Raw genomic sequence first — 16,580 nt, 5'->3', positions numbered from 1 at the left:
TGGGGGTATTGCCTTAATTATTGGTTGTCCCACATGCCAATCATTCTGATGCACTCATGTAACACCAATGTGTGTGCGCGTACCTTGCTAGTCTCGCATGTGCACTTCTAGAGTTTATGCATCCAGTTAGCTTTGGTTTCAGCTGTTCATTGTAGCTCCACTGCTCTCACCATTTACTTTAAAAATGGCTGAGAGTCACAGGACGCAAAATGTCTTAGAAGTTTTTGAGAGAAAGAAGAAGGTATCAGAAGAAATAAATAAGACCACAGTGGATTTTGGAAATTTTTTCACGCAATCCCCTGAGGAGAGGAAGAGCAGGTAAGACGGTCTTGCACGTGCGCAGTTATTCAGAAAGAGACTTGGGAATTTCTTACTTACATTTCTGGATAAATTGCTTACTCTTCCTTTAATGATATGTCATTAATTCTCCAAACAAGCATTGGATTAGATTTTTCCCTGAAATTGTTTTTGTACTGGTTACTTCCGTGTTGAGAACAAAACTATACTTATATGACTACATAACTTCTCTTTCCAGCCTCATCCGATGAGTGATGTAAATCTTTATCTGTTGTTTATCTTTTCCATTAGGATTGGCATTAAAACACTTTTCACACGTTTTGGAAATGCTGCTGACTTACTACATAAAAAATATTACTTATCATTTGTAAATCATATCATAGACACAGACACAGCTCTGGTAAAAAAATTACCAGCAATCTTTCCATTCCATCCAGATACTTTGTATCACACACACACCAAAGTGCAAACCTACTTTAATAGAAAAACAAAAATACTATTTGAAAATAAAAGCAATACAAAAAAAAAAAAATAGTGTGCTCTGACTATAAATTATACTGCATAATTACATTAGAAAGTGTGCATAATATATTCGTATGTATGCTTGATTCCCATTTTCTAGTTATTTTACTTGTGCTGCTCAGTGACAGCAACAGCCTGGGGTGGTCTAAGAGCAATATAATGCTTTGGTAGCTTGAATCAACTCACTAAACTGGAAAAAATTGGATCAACTTAGTGTTTAGACACTTTGACATGCAGAGTGGCCTGAGATCAAACCACCAACTGTGATTAATGAAAATCTGCTCTACTCCCTAAGCCACAGCTGGTTGGAAACTGCATTCTATCACTGCTAACTCTGATCCTGCCTCTCCTCTCTGAGGTCTTGTTGACCTTATTATAAACATTTTGACCTTTTCACTTCCTGGCCTCTCTGGTTGTGGACAAGAGCACGTTACAGGTAAGTGATCAGTCGAACAGAATGGCTGACAAGGGCTCAGATGGACAGGACAGTGGGTGGTAGAGTGCTGTGGGTGGGATTTTGGGCTTAAAAGGCTCTTGAATGTCAGAGATGAGGGCATCAACAAGAAAAAAAAGTTGGAAACATAGATGAATCAAGGCACCCCTGCATGCTGTTCTGTGTCCAGATGACCCTTCTCACTTCTTCGCAGCAGAAGGGTGGGCCTGCCAGCAACTCAGTCCATCATGCTGACTCCAGCAGCAAAGCAACATCTGTTCATTAGCCTTGACAGATGAAAGAGAGCCCCGAGACGATGAGGAAAAACAGATGAGTACAAATCCAACATTATATATCCCCATACACTTGTGTGGACCTCACATTAAGATGGCGGCCTGGGTGTGCCTCAGTTCTCATGTACATTTGAGCAACACTGCAGACTGTAAAGATATGTGGTGAGAAAGGGAATTGTTAGTGGTGATCAAGGCGTTTGCCTCATCCGTCACGCTTCTTTCAGCTCTATTGTGCTGTGCTGAAGGTCTTTCTCTCCATTACATTGTTTTTTTTCTTTGCCTCAATCTCTGAAATGTCACAGAACTATGAGTGCAATGCATTGACATGGATGAGAACCAATAAATAAAGTGGCATACATTAACCTCCCCCACACCTCCTCCTACAACAAACACTTCTTTCCAACATGCACTTATGTGTTTGCAGGCAACAAGAAAACAAAAAAGCAAGTGGCCATTGGATCAGATGAACGTCTATATGCTATACACATTTCAGTTTTGAAAAAAATAAAAAAATAAAAATAAACAAAAAAACATAACATGTAACATAACAAATAACATGGTAAATGGCAAATACACTAAAATAGCATAAAACAGGTGGATTTACTGATAAATGCCACAGCTGATAAACCTCCTGTAAACATGTTCAGGATGCTGGTGGAGTAGGCATATATCAAAATACTGTCTTTAAAAGTAGCAGCGACTGGAAGGATTTTATATTTTATCACCCTAGGAAGCAGGTCACGCTGCCCTAGTCTTTGACAAATGCTGTGGCTATGAAGATGGATTAGTCAGCAAGCACAGGACTGAGACGGCAAAGAAAATTAAGTCATCGCTGTACCTACATGAAGTTCAGACACAACACTGAGTCCACTCCTGTCCTCTTCTTATCTCTCCCTTTCCAGCAATGCTAGTGGCTGTATGCCTGTTAGCCAGACAAGCTATTTCTGCAGAAGACTGGTTTAGCAACACATTATAGTGTGCAGCGTGTATATTTAGCGTTTGGTAGGGATTGATAAGATTTTTTCTCAAAAGGAGCAAAAAGAAAGTCATGATCGGAAACAATTAACACAATGTTTATTTTTCTATTTAAATTTAAAATGTATTACTTTTTGTCATTTAATGATGATGATAATAATAATAATAATAATAACAACAACATTTAGGCTTTACAAGCTTACCTTGAAAAGTTGTACCCACTACAACTGCAATTACTTGAGGTAATTAAAGCCAGGGTCGGCAATTTTTCAGGAGTTTCCCCAAGTCCCTTTTTGCATTACTGCATGTGCAAGACCGTCTTACCTTGCTCCTCCGCTCTTCAGGGGAATCACGTCTTAAAAATCTCCCAAATCCACTCCGGTCTTATTACTTTCTACTAAGGCCTTCCTCTTCTCATAAACGCGGTTCGCTTCTTGCAACTCTCAGCCATGTTCAAAGTCTAGAAGGTGAGATCAGTAGGGCTACAATGAACGGCTAACTGCTAACTTAGCCGCTAACCTAACCGGATACATAAACTCTAGAAGTGCTCTTGCACAGCCGGCAAGCGGAAACTATGAAGGAATGAGCACGGACATTGCCATTACGTGAACGCCTAAGAATTATTGGCTTGTGGGATAACCAATAGATATGGAAATAACCCCGGAATTTAAGGGACAGAGGGGAATGAAAAAAGGCACAAAACTCTGAGGGGCATGGATCGGTTAGAGCTTTAACAGGCCTGCAGCCAACACTGAAAACAAATTTTTAACCTCCTTTTCGTAAATACATAATGCATTTACTACTTACAGAATGGAAGGACAGTTTTACCCAGTATTACAAAAAGTGTTTCTGAATAGGATAAGCAAGTATAGCTTTAAACAAACAACAGTTTAGGTCTTACATTATTAGTATTCCATTAAGTGCAGTGTTTTCTTATTGTTTAATCTTGAACACTGAGTTTAACTGAGACAAGAAAGGGGAGTGCTTTTGATGCTCTCCTCACACTTTTGTGAGCTCCTGCTCTAAGTAATTTTGTTAGGCAAGGCACTACTGCACCCCTTTTCAATGTTTTCACTAGCAGTACGTGCGTAGGTGTGGTTAGAGAAAATAAACAACAGAAATGTGCGTAAGTTGATTCCGTTAGTCCATTATATAACAGAATGACTGCTTGTAAAGACATTGTTTGAAAGTGAAATCATCATGTAAAAACTCCTCTTTGTGCTTATTATTTGTCTGATACAAAAAATTATTTGATGACGTGAAACATTTATGAATCACAAAGAAGTGAAAACAAAAAGGGTCACTAGAGATGAAAATGCTTTGAGCATTTGTTCTTTCCTTCTATCTGGGTTTAATCAACCTAGCAATCCATTTTCTGCAGAAAATATTTTACAAACGCTGACACAATTGCTAATGTTTTATGGGTACCCTCGTGTTGCTCCTAATGGCAGGTAAGTACCTTGCATGGTGTGTGTAAACAGAAACCCCCTTTACCTTGCCTCTTTGCTCCCTATGTAACCATGGTTAGAAGTTGGGAAGACCCAAAATGCAATCATACAAGCTGACAGCTTTATGATATTTTATGGCAACAAAACAAACTGCAATCATAGCGAGAAATTAAAGACTAGTCTCGTGAAACCAATACCACTCAGAGGTTAACTTTAACTTTCCAATTATGGTTCATCGTCATTTTACTTTCTATCTATTTTGTGTAAAATTCCTGTGAGACTTTTTTTTTTATTCCACACACCATGGAGCCAAGGAGAGTTCACCTTCATCTTAATAATTTACTTCGGCAAGATCCAAAGAAACATCCAGATGTCCTAGGCCTGCCTTAGACCAAATAACAGCATTGCTGTCATTTACCCCTAGAGCCTATTCTGGCAGATTTGAGCAGCTGTGTGGACAGAAATTCTCTAGTCAGCCAAGGCAGATGTGGAACAGCACATCCAGAGACCCAAGTACGTCTTGTGAGAGGTAAACTAGTCAATCGGACCAAGAAAGAAATTCTGTTTTCTTTTGCCTAAACTTTGCTTGGTGTTAATGAATTTCGATGATTCCAAGGTTGTTCCGATACTGGAAAACATTTCCTTCCTCAATTTTCAATTCTTTTATTAAGGAATTGAAAACATAAGATCAAATTTAATTTCTCTTTCTGAGAAGCTAATGAGTTCGTGGTAATTCTTTGACTTTAATTAGGTAATTGTTGTAGTTTTGAGTGTTTTTAACTCTTGGACTTTCATTATGAAATTATTAGTTTTTTCGGTGCTTGTTTTCTGGTTGAAGAATTACTTCTATACAATATGTAGTGTGTAGATTACAATTTGTGATGTTCATTAAAATTGATTTTAATTTTTTAGTTATTTTGTTCTATTTAATTGGATGATAATATTGACTAAATCAGTTGATTATTAATACAAATGTTATTTTTATTTTGTTTGGTATCACTTCACATCAAATATTATTCTATATTAATGTATCTTTGTGTTACTTTAAAATATCTGAAACCTGAAATTATATAGAAATCATATTCTTTGTTTTATTGCAATCAAAACTGCCTAGAATGGAATCAATCATTATTGAGATTCATTTCAAGATGTTTTGAGATCAAGGAAAATTTGTTTGTTAACTTCATGTAGTTACTTCAAATCTGGTTAACATTATATATCTATCTGTTTCTTTTGGTTACATGCAATGAATGAAAAGTAGGGTTATTTTGTAATTATTACTTTTAAGCAGAGCAATGCACGTGTAAAAAAGAACAGTGGCTCAAGAAGCACACTTGTCAGCACAGGTTTTCTGATGGAGCCTCCAAAAACTTGGACATGCTTAAAATAACACAAGCGCAATTCCTTGCTCACAATAAATCTCCTTTACTCCTTCAGCAGTTTTATTTTCATTGTTCTACATTTTTCCAACAGAGGTTCTGCTCTTCAGAGCATTTGACTTTCTTCTTGCAATTTGAGCATTGCAAGTATTTTTTGTGTAAGAGAATTCAAATATGGCATTCTATATCATGCAAAATTTGACTAATTTGGCCAAGGAGGACAGTGAGGATTGGCACAAGCTTCTACATCGTATTAATTTTAATTAATCAAATTAAAATCATAACTGTTTAATGATAAAGAAACCTACATGTTTGTTATTTTTTGCTAAAAAGAAAGATTTATCACTGGTGTATTTATTGTAGCTTGCAACAAGTTAACGACTTACAGATGAAGATAGAAAGATGAAAAAGGCAAACAAAGCTTCTATGTGCACTTGTGAATTTGACAGTGCTGTGATTCAGCTTCTGTTACACACAAAATGCTGACACAAAACGGCACAATACAGAATCGGCAATGTCAGAGGCTACCAAACAAGATGAATTGCGTCACTTTCATTCCCCCTTCAATGCCTGTTCCTGCAATATGAACATTGGCTGTGCAGGTATTATCTCCTGGGGAAAGTGTGTTGCCAAGCACACACATTGCCAAGGACAGCTGAGAGCCAAACTATTTAGATCACAGCTACTGAGGATACAAAGCCCCGCAGCACAGGCTGACTGACAAAGTTCGTTCGATGGTAGTAGATCAGCTTGGCATGTTTGTGCGTTTAATTTTGTCATACTCTGTTGTGACAGGGCTAGCTGTCAGCGGTGCTATGAAAGGGGAACTGTGGGTCAAAGGAGCAACAGCTTGAGCTGGAACATGAGCTTGCAGATGTGCATTTGATTGATCAGATACAGACAAATGAAACAACACATTGTAGAACCTTCCCCTTTTCTTTTAAACTATCATAAATATACAATAGACTGTCATAGCAGTATATATATATATATATATATATATATATATATATATATATATATATATATATATATATATATACATATATATGAAGAATGATTGTAAAACAGGTACAAACTACATTTTAGCTGTCACTTATCAGACAAATTAGGTAACTGATCTGTGCAATGTTCCTGGCCTTTAGTTGCTGTACATACACACATTGTTCTTTTTTTTTTAAATCCACTTAAATTATGATCCACACTCAGAATGGTGTTTTATGTTTGATAGCTACATATTACTCTTTTTTTGCATATTATGTCATGAGTGGAGATAATTATCTGACCAACTTTCATTAACACCATTCTGGAGAAGGAAACAGTTTTAAAAAGGTTTGTTAAAGAGAAGATTATCGCTCTCTGTTGGGACAATAGTGGAAATTAATTCCAAATAGTGACAACTGGAGGCAATGTTTGGATAACAGGATTATCTCAAGTTTACTTTGCAATTTTATGAAATAATTTTATTGATGGTTACTAAAGGTATAGTTACTCTGAGGTACGACTAGGGTTAGGGCTCCAAAGAATGTGGAAAAAAAAAAAACATTACAATGCTCAAGAGGATTTAGAAAACATAGTTTTTGGTTTACAATCTAACCTGTACAGTTGACCATCAAGTGAAGAGCGGTCATCAGGCAGCTCTTTAAATACTCAGAAGTGGAAAAGATGAATGCATCCAGGTGTGACTGCAACACTCCAAGCCATGACACATTATTTTATTCAAAGCAAAGGATTGAGAGCTGAGTTTGTACATTTCCAGTATCTAAGTTTTTTTTATCTTTAGTACTTTTAACACATTGTCTATCAAATAAAAAAGTTATATGTGTAATGGGATTATTTATAATGGATAACATAATTTTCTAATCAGCCAGTTGCAAAACTTAAATCACTTCTATATACTGTAGTAATGCCTTAGCAATTAATTGAGCAAATATCTCCATAATCAACTTCTCAAAGTTTAAAACCTGCTGCCCACCCTTAATACAAGCCCTAAAATGAATAAATAGCAATCTGATTCTCAAACCTAAACTGAATCCCAGTCAACCCTATGGTAGTACAATCATTTACTTTTACTTAAACTCTGTGACAGGCGATATTAATGTGAACTGTGGTAAGATTAGAGACAGTCAGCTTGTGTTACTAATGCTAAACAAACCTGTTATTTTAAAACTCTTTGATTTTCTACCTTAATGTCTACTTTTTTTTTTGTTTTTGTTTTAATAGTATTGGTAATAGAAAGTAGTAAATGACCATGGGCCTCAGTTATAAAGCTTGCGTACGCACAAAACGGGGCCTAAAACTTGAGCACGTCACTTCCCACGCAAAAGTTGGGATCTATTAAAGAATAAAAACTTGAAGAGAAAATGTGAAGTTCTTACGGCAGCTCTGAGATATACGTATGCTTTGGAGATGGGGGAAATTGGCAACGCAGATGTTAAAGTGGAGAATTGCAGCCAAACTGCTTGATGACCTCCTCTAAGACATTAAATTTCACTCCATATCAGACTTTAATCCTCGCTGGACTTCATAAGCATTCAAAAACATAATGTTATTGATGCATTGGTACTGCTGGAAGACCTAGCAGTGCAAATGGGAGAATTAGGAGGGAATGCAGTTTCAGCAATCAAATATGTTCTGACCAATTATGATGACTGGCTCCGAGCTTTGCATTCTGCTATAACCTATAGGGACAGTGGCCACAACCCCCCAGGTGCTGGGTCCTAACCCACTCTCCAAACCCCATAGTGCAGAGGGTCCGTGACGTCTCTCCCTCTCCATTCATTTCCTACGGAACTTGTGCAATGAGGCGACAATCGTTGCTCTCCTCCAGTAAAGCGACCAGTAAAATTTGGGCTTGTACAATTTCAAGCGCGGAAACGTAGACATGCACACACGGGCTTGCAAAGCAACACAAGTTGAGCACTGTTGAAATGTTGTCGCTCTGCATTACAGCCATTTATCTGGATCAGCTGTGAGGTGCACCCTTAAAATGATATCCCCCGTGCCGTTTCCTTGTCTATAGTACAGGATGAACCCAGTTGTATTTTTCTTTCGTAGCGAAGACACAAATGTAAGATTTGAATCAATTCCAGAAGCATCTTCTTGCTTTCCATCCTTGTCAGTCACGGACTGCTTTGAAAATATCAAAAGCTCTCCACTTTCATAACCGATAAAATGTTTGGGAAACTATTGATCCAACAGCACGATTTGAAATGCTGCCGTCGCTTTCGACCCAACACACTGTTGTGTGTTGGATCTTCACCACGGTTGCGATGAAAGCCATTACTCGCTGGCGTTTGTCGCTTCCCGTGTGTTGAGCCCATATTACAACTCACACCCATGCAGCGCTCAGTCAAGCCTCCCGTCAGCTTCCTAAAATGCTTTTTTTTGTAGTGGGAATATACTCACTAACTGGGTCAATTTGTTTACAGTGACTGGTTTTGTAGCTCATATTAGGTGTATAGTAGAAGGTAGTAGCAGGGAAAGAAGAAAGGTTTCATTAATGACTTGTATAAGCAGAGAGTAAATTCATTTTCTTTTTGGCAATGAGCAAATAAAGGTTTAGCTCCTATACTTCACTGACTTTACTTTTTTTGGTTGTATGGTACACTTCCGCTCTCTTTTTTTTATCAATAAATCCATTGTTTCACATCAGAAATCTGACAAACTGAATGTGGTTTAAAAGGATGTAAAAGACAAATAATAGAGGTAATGTCAAACTGCAGTGGAATTTAACCAGAGCTATAAAAAAATGCAGTTGTTCTGTAATTAGAACAACAAAGTCAAATCTTGGGGTGTTACAGAGTATTGCGATAATTAACTATCAAGCTGTGATTTTGTTTCATGTTCTAAATCTAGTTGGTCTTTTGTGAATCACTATGGCGTGTGTATGCCCTCTCTGCAGGTGGTCATGTGTCCTACCTCTGTTTTCTCAGTAGTTATTCATGGCAGCAGGTGCTCTCTCTGACATTTGTGGGGCGGGTCTTCAGCCTTTGTCTTCAAAGCCCTGTGGGTGTGCAGTAACCGTGACTTCACTGCACCTGATTCCCTGTACAGCATATGCATTGGTCCATTAGTCTTCCACCTTCCCCTTGGTATCAATGCACTAATGCAGGACACTTATTATGCAAATGATTTAACGATTAGAATGCAGAGAGGTCTAGGATCTTTCTTTGCATTTTCATGTGGATGAACATTTTTGGAACAACAGTTTAAGATCAGAGAGCTATCTTAATGTAATTTATCCTTTGATGTATATGCTAAACATTCATTGGAGGTAGAATGAGCATTGGAGGAAAAAGTAACTCTAGATCAAAAATCCTGTTAACTTATCATACCTAGAATAATACTTCATGAATCCACAAAGCTGACTTGAAGATATGATGATCTCAAAGAACATGTTTACTATTATTTTTGTTTCCCGTTGCACTTTCTGTTAACCTCTTAAGAGCTGAGAATTTTACTCTAAACTTAGTTTTTTAGACACCTGAAATGAGGCTGAAAAAAATCAGCTTCTCTTCAAATGTACATGTTTGATCTGAATAAGGGGGGAATTATAACATGCAATACTGTAAAATTATGAGTTATTAAAAAAGCAGCATATTTAAAACTGTGCAACTGAGTAGGATAATTAAAAAATGTGCATAACATATATATGCATAAAAACACCACCTGCCTTTAATCATGTTGGCATCCAAGAACAGAGCTGGCCTTCCTGATGAGCCAGGAAGTGCCTTCTAAATACTCAGCAAGCTTAGGCCATAGGTTTTATACATATAATTGATCAACCTCTTACAGTTTTGAACAACTATTCCCTTTAAGGATGACTACAATCCAAAATTCCTCTCCTTTTTTGCCCCAGGAACCGTATTCTTAATTTTTTTTGTCACCTACAAAATTTCTTTTGGATTAATGCCCACTCTATTATGGTAATCAAGATGATACTGGCTTAAAACTTTCATTTCTAAGACATTTCCTCTTATTTACAAGCCAGCATGACCTCTTTATGTGGTAAGATTTTTTCAAATTGATCACAGATCCCTGGTGTGAGAAATTGGCCTGACAAAGTAACATTAGAAACAGTCCCATACCATGTAGCCTTAACTGAGGCTGAGCTACCTATAATCAGCATATGCAACATTTGCTGCATTCGACTTCAAATGAGAAACATATGTTCATAATATTTAAAACACAACTTTCAATTAATATTTTAATGACAAAAACTCAGCAGCATGCATGGGATGACCATTGTGTCTGTTTTCCTTCATTATCACCAAAAACGATGACTGATATATTACACTTGTATTATTTTAAAGCAAATGTACACACATGGATACAGACAGTACATAAATACTAGAGGCGCATGTATGTATGTACACACCATCACAAGGCATCCAGAATAAAATAATATATATATTTTTTTGCTTTTAAAGTTTATCTCACAATTCCGTTGATAAATAAATAATACAATTACATGAAAAAAAACCTAATACTGTAGAGCTTTGCATGAATCGCAAGTAGCATATTTTATTGAAGTGATTGATGTAACATCCCAAACACACATCATATTTTGTATACACCATTTTGCAATATGCTTCATAAGGAAATAAATGCTAGTAAGTATAACCTACTTTTTAAAAGGCTTATCCGCTCACATTTTGTGATACAGAACTTAGAACACTTGAGATAAACAGACCTACTTCATAGCTAATTCAGAGTGAGATAAAATCGAGAAAGATACAAAAAAAAAGTAGTGACATTATGCTTTTCCTTCTCACTAAACGTCATACTGCTGTCTGATTTTGAGGTCAGTTTTTTTCAATAATTCTCTTTTCAAAGGGATGTTGGAAAACGGAGCTCACAGAGCTGAGTCTCAGGCTTGTTATGACTGTCATTTGCATGCTTTCATGAAGTAAAAGTCAGACATGTTGAGTACAGTCTTTTTGACATTGGAGATACAACACAATTTTGTCAATTTCAGTACTCCAGCAATTGAGCCAATTTTTGTGTGCCTTTTTAAGCCAGTTTGTTTCTGGGTTTTTTTCTGAAGTCATGAAAGTAGACATTCATACTGTGGTGAACAACACCCTGCATGTGTGAGCAATGGACTACATGCATAGCACCTGATGACATGTCACCCTGCAGTGGTGAAGCTGGCATAAAACCAACAGCCTTCCAACTGTCAGACGATGGCTCCTCCTACCTGAGCCCTAGTAATCCACTACAAAAATAGACATAACATCTCTATTCAGTGAAGATTTTTTGTTTTGTTTACATAATCACCCATACTGTCATCGGTTGATAACTCAGACACTTGCATCAACATCTAAAATGTGAAATGGCAGAAACATATGGATTGTTCAAGAAGAAGAGTTCCAATCACAATGTCAGGAGCAGGAGTTCAATAGCTACACTGCAAAAACTGAACTAGAAATAAGTCAAATCTTCTCAAAATGAGTGTATCTGTCCTTGATTTGAGCAGGTAAATAAGATGATCTGCCAATGGAACAAGATTTTTGCACTTAAAATAAGAACAACTCATCTCCATCGTCTTATTTGAAGTGCAGGATGTCTATCTTATTTTAGGGGTCAAAATACTCATTCCATTGGCAGATAATCTTATTTACCTGCTCAAAGCCAGGGTAAATACATTAACTTTAAGAATATTTTACTTATTTTTAGATCTGTTTTTGCAGTCTAGATTAAGGCCTTGTTTGTTCTAATATAGGCACTGCTCTTGTCTTTCATTGTTAAGAAAGCTGTGCCAAAAAGTATATGCTCTTGATTTAACAGTTTATCTATATTCTGATCCTCACTTATCATCATCATCATCATCATCATCATCATCATCAGCTATAGCTCATAAAAAGGAGATATCAAATACAAGAAATTAAGACAAGGTCCCTTTGTTGATTGACTGTGGTCAAACTGAATCTGTTTACACTGCAATAATCAGATACCTTTGACATTTTTTTGCTTAAAAAAATCTCCAGTCAGCAGCTTTTAACTACCAAGTGTTTTTTAGCTCTCTCTTAACCAAAGATGGTCTATGACAAATATAAAGCAGTGTACGATATTTTCCATAAAAAATGTGCTGTGACTGCTGCTGTAGCTGATGTCTGATACATATCCTCTTTTGCCCAGCCATGAGCTTTTCTGCAGCATTCTCTTTTAGACTAACCTCTTCCCCCTCTTTTCATCATCATCAGACTCTAATAATGACAGCATTAACACCCAAAACGTGCTCCTCATTTATTGTTGGACTGATCTCTCTATCAGATCTCCGTGGTGATTTTGTTGTTGCTGCGACAAGTTGTGCAGTGTGGCATCTAGCATAGTACAGTGGGAAACAATGTACAATAAACCTTTAATGACAGTGACTCGTGGACCTATTACCTCCTGCGACCTGCCCTTTGATAAGCAGGATACAATGAATGGGAGGATGAAAAAGAAACTTACTGAGCTTTTACACAGTGCTATCCTCAGCAAGAAATTTCCTTGAGAGCAGCCATATTGCAACCTTTGGATACATTTCTCTAGTAGTCCTTGAGGACTGGACGAAAGCACCCCTGATCTAAGCTATGGACATAAAAGCAAGAAATATTTTGCAGATTGTGTCCCGGTCTATGATCTGTTTTGCTATTACATTATATTGACTGCCTCTCCATTGGCCAGTTCAGTCAAGCATATATACTGTGGAGGCAAAAATGAGAATTAAGTAACCAGAATCAAGTGAGTAAACCCTTTGTGTCTTTTATTAACCTGTATACAGGGAGAGGACACACACAAAGCAGTATGCATATGAGCTCTGAGCTCCGTTGAGCTTTCTTATATAGATACATTTTGTTTCTCCATAGTGCCTGGAACACATTAGGATCAACTTGTCCTAGTCTAAACCCTTCCTCCGTAACCTGAGAATCAAAAAGCACATCCTTTCTTACAGAGCTCATTCAAATCAAGTTTGTAACTGGTCCTAAAACAAAATAACTAAACAAGCTCATAGTTAAATCATCCCCTTCCACCCTTAGAGAAACACTTACAAATAATGCATGTGTATTAAATTTCTTCACTCTATTCTACAATTTCATGTCCATGATCAGGTGTATGGTCAAGTTTCTGCTTCCACGAATAAGTCCTTTTTTTAACAATTCTAACACCAAGTTTACGTTGTGTTGTTTAGATTGTAACCTCTTCCCTTGCCTCTCATTGCTCGTAAGTCCTCTGTCTGTTATTTTCCACAGCGTTTGTGACCAAAGCCGGGCTGCACAGATATTCCTCAGAGCCTGCACCAAACACCTGCTGGTTTACGCTTTGCAAATTACTTGTTATTCCCATATAAACTTCTTTAAGTAATCCATTACCCAGGCTCAGCCCCCTACTTCCAGAATCCACATAGTGTTTCCTTACCCGGCTGGAACACCCCTTCTCCTGTCCAGCTTTACCTTTGGCAACAATAAATCCTCTGCACCTGGAAAGGAGAACTCACTGGGTAATAGCCTCAATCCGAATAATTCACCTGATTGTAAACTGCATAACCCCTGACCCTACTTATTGTCTTTCAGAGAGTGTCTAAGAAATGGAGAGACAAAGCTGGGAGAATATGTTGTATTCTCAAACAATTTAAATAAATTATTTTAATTTGCCTCCTGTCTGGTGGGCTCTTCAGGTTCTGTCTGGTTCAAAGTCATTCCTAAGCAATATTATTATTATTATTATTATTATTATTATTATTATTATTATTATTATTATACAACTGGAGATGTATAAAGATGCAAATTGCAGTAAGAGCACTTTGACATTTTGCAACTAATATTTCAGTAACATTGTATTATTTCTTGAATAAGAAGATAATCAAGTGCCTTCTACTGGCAAGCTACCCCTGTGTCTAACCCATATGAACTTAAATTATGAATGCATTTTTAATGCCTCAAAATATAGTGATCTAATAATAAGAAATTAAAATGAAGATATCATAACTCTTATATTTTAAATTACATACTCAATTCCTCTTTTTTCCTTTATATATACCATTAATTTCTTTCGCTGAAACAGCATCTCTACATTTTGTTTGTTCACCTTCATTTATCCATACCGTGTTCTTCAATCCATGCCAGCTTCTTTGACACCTTGTATTACTCTATCAGCAAGGATTGTTGCTGTTGGACCAATTCCCAGTACCGGACGTCCTCCAAGGGGAGAGTCTATGTGTCACAGCAGATTAATGCCTTGCTCACTGACTGATCAACTCCCACTGGCCTGAAACCCAAGTGTACCATGCCATGACCCAGATAGGGAGGTGATGCTATTCCAATTCATTGCCACTCAGGTGGTCCGCCACGAAAAACTGTGATTCATATATTTAATCTTTGTGACATTGTCAGAGTAAAGTAGCCGGATGATTCTGTGCAAGGCTTTGACAGCTCTGTGAGTGGTGGAGAGCAAAGGAGTAGGAGGTAATCAAACTAAGTGGCTGTATATGAAGAATGGAAATGGTACGGTCACTACTTGTAGGATTTAACTGTAAGTGCAATGTAGAAATTATGTCTTAAGTGAATGCATATAAGGGAATTATTTAAAATGATAAATTCAGCTTTAAAGTATATCGCAAATTTATATGCGCCACTGTCTCAAAATATCAGCATTCAGTGCGTAGATATTTAAAAGCTATTGGTGCTAATGAATTCCAAGAGGGGAGCTGAGAGAGAGACAATGAAAGACACAAATCTCATCTCTGTAGAAGTGTTTCACAAATCATTCAGTCAGAACCTATATGATGATATCCACTTTTTCATTCAATTTCTGGATTGTGTAGTTTTTAACATACAAAAAGTGGACACCTATGCATGCTTGAATCAGTTGTGAAATCACAATATCAGCAGTATCTGTCTCCCCAAGACCTTCATTAACCATAAAGGGAAGTGACATGGAAAACATGGAAATTCTCGCGTCTAGAAGGTAGTGGCAATAATAAAATAATAGGGGGTCATCTGTAATTGTCTCTTTCCTCAAGATGATGATGTCTTTTCAAACTCAATTACACATTAGTGGGACAATTTGGTCCTTTATCTATCACACTTCATCAACTAGGGCTTGGCTGCCTACCTTATCCTCCTCATTAGCAATCACTCCATCACTCACTAATAATAGCCTATCATCACTGTCTCAATGACCAAAGTTGCAACAGGGGAGAATGAAATATTAACTTATGCCATTAACCTAGGGTCGTGTTTTAACATTGTGGAATTAGTTCAGATTTATTCAAATGTGTCCATAAATCAAATAAAAAGGAACATTTTTGAGGTTAAGATAAGTTTAATGAAAGTGGATTTGAAGGCAATAAAGCTGTCAAAAAAAGAAAGAAAAAAGACAGAGCTCATTTATAACTGAAAAGCTCAATGGGTATGAGATTAGTATAAAAAAAACGAACCGTTTAAGAATGGTTTAACACATCAACAGTAAGCAATGAGGAAAAAAGGAGGAAATAGGTGAGACCTGAGGCAGCCCCTTGGTTTATTTGGTCCACCATTTCCATAAATGGATGCTGACTGCCTGCAGTCAAGACCAATACACTATATATAAGGGCTCATTTATCTCAAATTTATTTTGCCGCTGGTGTGACGGACGGTCTCTAGTCTTAGCAGCCTAAATCAGTCCACTTTCGAATAGCTCTTCAGGCTTGCCTGCCAAAGTCAGAGGTGCATGCAATGAGTGTCACATCCCCACCCCTCTTGTCCCCTTACATTATCTACAAAGAGGTTATGGCAAATAGGTGGCTTGAGGTTACAGACAAGGGTCTTTTATTTTATATTCATGTCAGCATTTGCTCAATTGAACTGCCACATGAGAAACATCTACTTAGCCCTTTTAAATAATGATTATATAACAAGGAGAGAGCTAGTATCTGTTTGTCTTGCACACTGGAACAGAACAATACATGGTAATGCATATGTGGTAACCCTTCAAATACACCAAGGAAACAGTAAATCTCCACACACTGGATATATTTTGATATTACTGTCATGATTTGAGTTTTTGTTATAGTTTATGTTGGTCTTTTTAATTAGTTCACTCTACTGTCTTAGTATTAGCTCTGGTTTTTATTATTTGCTTATGTCCTGTTTGGTCTTTATGGTGATTTTGGTTCTGGATTAGTTTAAGTTCTGTTTTGGTTTAGTGATTCTTTTATGTAATCAATTCTGTCTTAGGTTTAGGTTCTGTGCTAGTTTTGGTTAAT

This window comes from Fundulus heteroclitus, chromosome 2 (assembly GCF_011125445.2).
Source record: "Fundulus heteroclitus isolate FHET01 chromosome 2, MU-UCD_Fhet_4.1, whole genome shotgun sequence".
Lineage (NCBI taxonomy): Eukaryota > Metazoa > Chordata > Actinopteri > Cyprinodontiformes > Fundulidae > Fundulus > Fundulus heteroclitus.
Note: the sequence above shows the minus strand (reverse complement) of the source record.